A 6839-nucleotide genomic window follows, 5' to 3' on the forward strand; every position below is an offset into this window, starting at 1 on the left:
GCACAAAGCTTCACAGAAAGCAAAATCAAACTGTGATGGGGGGAGAATTTTCCTGTGAGTACAGTGTTAAAAGTTAACATTTCAGACATGTTACCTGTGGGGGGTGATCAGGAGGTCTGGGCCAAATTGCCCAACACCAGGCAGGAGCAGCCCAGGAGGGCAGTGCAGCGGCAGGCCTAGCAGCTGGGCAGAGGTGAGGGGGACTGATTCTGACACGCGGCACAGCTTCCTCTCATTGTAGCAGCAGCCTGAGCAAAAACCCGAGCTCCCGTGGTTGCCGCCTGCTCCAGAGCCACCAGGTGAGTTGCAGAAGAGAGGGGCCCTGCAGGCAGGCCCAGTGTTGGCAAGAGTGTGCTGGAAACACCTCCAGGTGCCCAGAGAAACAGAATGAGAGGCAGTTCCTGGTCCTCGCTGGCTCAGCTGATCCATGGCACCACGATTAAGGGGCTGAGCCTCCATGAGGTGACCGGGGAAGGGAAGGGCTGCCTTTTGTGCTGGCCATGCCCAACCCCTTCACTAGGGCTCAGTTTTGGGGTAGGCTTATATTAGGCCCATCCTTAAAAAATCAGGCTAGGGCTTGTTTTCAGGATATGCCATTTTCAGGGAAACACGGTATGTGCTTTCAGTTATTCTATGCTTCATATAAGGCACCACATAAATATGAAATATAGAATAGCCCAAACACACATTCTGGTAGAAAGACGTTCCCTGAGGATTGGAAAACTAAACCTCTTGTCCCAGTGACTGAGCCAGATTGTGTCTAGTAACATTATCCTGGGACACATATTTGCCTTCATTCATGACTTATGACTGTTTCTCACACTTACAATCATTGGACATCCCCATGGTCACATGATCAAAATTTGGATGATTAGCAACTGGTTCCTACTAAACTCAGTTGCAATGTGTCAGGATCATGTGATCACTTTTTGCAACCTTCTGACAAGGCAAATCAATGGGGAAGTCAGATTCACTTAACAACTGTGTTTAAAGTCATAAAATGGGGCAAAACTCAGTTAACAATTGTCTTGCTTATCAACAAAAATTTGGGGCTCAATTGGAATCATAAGTTGAGAACTATCTGTACTTCACTATACTCAGAAGTTGGCAAGACTTTATAAAGAGAATTTCAATAAAGTATTTATGGATGGAATCTGCTTATCTTAATCCTGTATAGTTGGAAGTTGACCAATGTATGTGTGTATTTTTCTTTGTACCATTTTGTTTCTTGCAACATGCAGTATTATGTCTTTCCATGTTTCAGTGAAATCACAAAGGAAGACATCACAAAGGAATCCCTCCCTCGTGTCTTTCTGGAAGGGTTAGGGTTCAAAATGATGAAAGATGCAAACAACACCATTGTTTCCCACCTTCAAAGGTAAATGCCTCAGAAATGCCACCAAAGGAAAAAAAATCAGACGTCTTTAAAGAACTTTTGGAGGATAGTCCAAGAAGGGAATTAAAGAAAAGGAAACTTCAATTTAAAAAAAAACCAGCTAAATTGATTTACATTCCAGACTAACATTTCTTGCATTAGTATCAATTATATAAATAGGCCTTAGATAACCAAGGGGGGAGGGGGAAGAGGAAGGGAGGGAAGAGGGGGATGAGAGTAGGGAAAAAGTTAAAATAAACTTGGCTTTTAGTCCTTTCTCAAAAGATCTGGCTCTGTGAGGCCCTCGCCATCAGAGTTCTTGGTTAGCAAAGGATTCAATGTTGTAATATAGGCTTTGTGCTGGGTTAGTTGTTTTGGATGTTCGAGGAATGGAAGAATCCACACCTCAGCACATCTTGCATGTTCAATTATATAAAGTATAATCATAATAATAATACTGCATACAAAGAAAATTGTTATAAAATGTTTTATACATGGCATTTCCGCCCTTAAGGTTAGCAAAGATGTTTAAGGATAAATCTGCAAAATGTTGGAAATGCCACCAGATACCTGGTTCATACTATCATGTGTAGTGGACATGTCAAAAAGTGAAAAAATATTGGACAAAAATACATAAATGGCTTGAAAAAAATGATAAAACAACATAGCTTTGAAACTAGAGACATTTTTGCTGGGCATTCTACCAGATAGATATAACAAAGGGAATGTATATCTGATTTTACATGTATTGACTGCACCGAGAATAGTATTTGCACAACAATGGAAAAGTGATCCCAACAGATGAAGATGTGATTAGAAAAATGTTAGAATGTGCAGAAACAGATAAGCTAACATGGACAATTAAGGAAAATGAAGAAACTGAGTATTTTTTGACCTGGGACTTATTTTATCAATAGTTAGCTGACAAAAACAGGAGCGAGAAACGGAATATATGAAAGGATTAGTGATATAAGGAAGATATGTTAACTGGGTTAAACAGACTAACATTTCTAAGATGTTAGAAGAAGTGCTAAAATAGACAAGCAAAGAGCTGTAGTTGTTGAATGAAGAAGAAATAATTTGGAGCTTCTGTTTATTACAGTAGTAGCTTCTGTTGAATATAAATTCTGGTGGTGGCACTGATAAATTATACCTCCATCAAATAACAATAAATTCATTTGTCTCCAACAGAGTTTGTGATGAATATAAAAAACCGTGAGAAGCCCTGAGAAAGAATACAAGTCTACCAATCTAATTTATCATGAATCAATTGAACATCTTAACAATTTTGGAAGAGTTGTTTCCAGTCCTTGCTACACTAGCATCAGTTTTTAAAGAAAAATGTATTCAACATACACATGTATTCAACATACACTAACATAGTTGTCAAATCACATTTTCATATCTTGAGATCTAAATTTTTGTCATGCCAGGTTAGCCCCCTCTTGCATCCCAAATCATGGACAGGTAGACTTTGTTGCAGATCAACCTGGCATTCAGTAGCAGTAGCCAATGCAATGCAGGCCCACTTAAGGTCCTCTAACGGCATTGGAGATGAGGTCATGTTTTATTCTTGATATCTTTATTTTTTTCATAATAATACCCTAAGTCTACAAAAAACAACAACACCAATCTGCTGTTTTAGATGTTACCTTAATAATTCTTAGGTCCTTGGTTAGGACCTGACTTACTAAGTTTTCATCAGTCTTAGACTGTAGCATACTCACACATAATTTTAACTTAGTTCTTTTTTAAACTGTAATCTCCAGTTTCTAGCTCTTTAGGTCATGATAGTAAAGTACTTGTTAATTTATGGAAAATCCTTCTAAATCAAATAATAATGTCAAATCTGATTTATACCAAGATTGTGTTGTCATGGGAGTAGTGTGAGCAATTTTTGGAATAACATTCAAGTAACCTTGAATAAAATTATTATTTTTAAAAAATATCATCTGTGGATAATTTATAATTTAATTTGCTATATCATAAGGAAGAAGTTGTAGTTGATACTATTTAATAACAGTGTAGAAAAATTGTAAGAGTTAAACTGGAGGAAATGTTATACTGCTGGGATCTTAATAAAGTCTAATTGATCCTGAACCTGAATTCCCACTCTTATAAGCCTCGACAAATGGCAATTGAGCCTTGCTATAGATTACAATTGGAGTTGTTATCTATCACAACCATTTGGAAGACACACAATTGGAGAAGAGTACTTAATGTAATAGTGTTTCCAGGGTGATATCTTGTTTTCTACAGCAAAACCAGCTGAACGCTTTATTACATTATCAATTTTTGTGAGCTATAATCAACTTTGTCAGTTGCATGAAATAGGAACATGAATTCAGCCCTAATTGGAGGAGAAAAAAGAATAAAAGAATGAGATTAGAAGACATGAACTGCAGAAGATACAAAGCATGCTAATTATTTTATAAGCAATTCAGTTTTCATTCTCAATGCAGTTTAAGTATTTGCTTCTATTATTATGAACATACTTTGTTAATGTACGTGAAGTAAGAGATCAATAATCCCACAAGATGGCAGCATTTAAATTTAAATATGGGGCTACTCTGCAGAAAATATAATTGGATTTAATAGTACTAATTCCCAAAACAGGCGAGACGTTGCACCTTTTCAATCCTTTCTTATTTACTTATTTGTTGGTTTTATTTAATACAGATCCATGGGCAAACAACCAAACAAATACAATTTAAATGCATCAAACACTGAAACACAAATATGTGGCAATAGTGTCACCATACATATAGCATTATTTTGTTGTCTGTTATGGTATGCTATAGACGGTTTCAGCACATTTTATTTATTTCCATGGCTCAGGGAAAGTAGTAGCTACAGAGACTTAAGTAATAAACTGTAGATAAAAGCTAGTTATCAGGTAGTAACTCACTACAACAACATGTAATGCTGTTTCAATCCTTTCTTCTTTTAATTTGTGCCATCATTCGACTTTAGTTCAAAATATTTTTTTTAAAGAAACAGTTTATGATTATTTTCTGAAATATATTCTGTAGTAGTAGTAAAAATAACAAAATATATCACATCAACTTAATTATAATAGTTATAATTCTATTCATAATGTATCCCAATTGTAATATTTAATCAATAACAATAACAGCCACCTCAAAACATAAGAATAACCAAATTGCTTGAAAAGATTGCCATCTCCTAGTTTTTTGTTGTCTCAAATGCTCACTTTCTTCTCCCTGTATCAGTAAATCTCAGGTTTGCAATCCAACTGAACTAGGGGTGAAATTCAACCACCTCGGCCCACCTCGGGAGGGGTAGTAGGGACGATTTGAATCAGTAAAAAATAGCTGGTTGCTATTACTATTATATCAAGCCACACCCACAGAGCCAGTAGGGAAATTTTTTTGAATCTCACGCTTGAACTGAACTGAACAGTTGAACCAGAGATCAAGGAACACCTGTATTATTTCTTCCTTCTTATTTCTCAATTGGAAATTACTTCCTCTACTGAAAGAATTGAGAACTTGGAACTCTAAAATGTTGCACAACTACAACTCCCAGCAGCCTCGGTGAAGAACATGGACACAGTTTCCTCACTCCTATAGAAGAAAGTTTGGGCTAGGAAAACAAGCAAGATGTACCAATGTATAGAAAACAGCCCTTCTTTAAGGTAGTGTTCTTTCATTTAGGTAGAAATCAGAAGAAGAAAGTATTGAACACAATATAGGCTTGAATTGCTCAATAATAATCAACATCAAAGAAGAGATTAAGAAGACGTAAAGAACACCTGGTACAATTTCTTCACTTTGAATTAATTCCGTATACATGTATAGCAATTGTAGTAATTGTTTATACTGCAGTGTAATTACTTATAATCTAATAATTTAGCAGATGAGTTAATAATTTAGCAGATAAAAAGGATGTATTTATTTTTTCTGCATGTTCTCTTCTTTTGGAGACTATCTCAGACACATATTACACATAGCTACTTTGTTATGTGGACCCAATGGGGCTACCAAAATTCTACGCTGCAAAAATCCTGTAGACTGTAGTAGATGCCAAACTGTAGTTAATTAGATTGATTTTTGCAGCTGTTCTACAGATAACAATATTTGTTTAATGTTAGAAATACTTATTTCTAAAGAAAGAACACAATATTGTGGTTAAAAGAGACATAATTAGGAGAAAGGGTAGTCTACTTGGGATTGGATAATTTTGGAAAGTGTTAAAGCAACTTTCTCTGGCTAAAGTGTATGGATAAAAGTGTATGGATAAAAGTTGCGTTTCTAGATATAGAGGAGAATCATTTTTAATGAATTACAAAAAGAGGATTTTCTCCATTTGAAGATTTTGCTATTGGAATGAGCTTCCCAGGGAGACAATTACAATTTCAATTCCCTTTTCCCAATCATAGTTTTGTACCGAGTTTGATTTAATGACTGTTCCATATTGGAATTCTAAATTTTATGTTTTATGTGCTATTGATTTATTCTATATATATATTTTAGATATTGTCTCCTTGATTTTTAGAAACCTGATGGTTTATACCATTATATATTGTATGGATGTTTATATTGTAATGTGTGACATTTTAAACTGCCCAGAGAAACAATTGTCCTTTTTTTCCAACCTTATTATTACAAAGAATCAGTATAATATAATAGTAATAATGTATGAGATTATAGTATCATACCATTATGGAACAATATAAAATTAGCACATAAAGAGGATATGGAGAAGTGGATTCATCTGTGAATGTTAAAATAATAAAAGTAACTGCAGTGTAAAATGTAAAAAGTAGTTACAGCATTTGCTTATTTCAGTAAACCAGCTCAGCTGCAACTATGCTGTGATGATGTTGATCATGTGGTGTTCCCTTAGGCCACGAAAAGCCTTTTTGGCTTTGTTGATCATGAATGACTGTACTATTATCTGCTGGGCCAAGCAGCCAGCCAGCCATCAGCCCCACCTTTTTTGAAAGCCATATATTCAGGCTGCGCTCATTGTGAATTGCTGTGACCTATATTACAGCTTTAAGCCTGGAGGGAATGAGGCTCTCCTAGTCTTGAGCATTATCCTGTAATTGCTCTGTAGCTTCAATATTTCTCACAGAAAGAGAGATTTGTAATAATCTTTTTTCTCTCACACACAAATGAGATTCCAGTTTTGGAGTACTCTTACTTTTTGGAGTACTCTCAACTATTGCCAGAATAGCTCCAAGGGCCACAGGAGAACCTGGAGCCACGGGGACATGCAACTGTATTCAGCTCATGAAATGAGATCAATGTCTTGCCGATGTCTTTTCAACAGTTTTCACTGTTTTTCCTCTGGGCCGGCATTTAGATGCAATTCTGCCCTTGCTGTGGTTCAATAAATCCTGATGTGGTTATACCCCAGTGAACAAGGTCTCTCTTTCTGACCACGTCCCAGGTTCTGCTCATTTATTTATTTATTCATTTCTATTTATATTATGTGG

The 6839-nt window shown here is 36.0% G+C and overlaps 1 long non-coding RNA gene across 1 annotated transcript; it reads left to right on the top strand.

Annotated features, from left to right (window-relative positions):
• Positions 1-255: 255 nt before the first annotated feature.
• On the top strand, positions 256-4422 carry LOC148130175 (uncharacterized). Its single transcript, XR_015750052.1, has 3 exons — positions 256-299; positions 1265-1378; positions 2567-4422. It is a non-coding gene; the product is annotated as an uncharacterized LOC148130175 (long non-coding RNA).
• The last annotated feature ends 2417 nt before the right edge of the window (positions 4423-6839 follow it).

Source organism: Notechis scutatus, chromosome 6, assembly GCF_049901735.1.
Source record: "Notechis scutatus isolate UNSWTSFEM ecotype Mainland chromosome 6, rNotScu1.2, whole genome shotgun sequence".
Classification (NCBI taxonomy): domain Eukaryota; kingdom Metazoa; phylum Chordata; class Lepidosauria; order Squamata; family Elapidae; genus Notechis; species Notechis scutatus.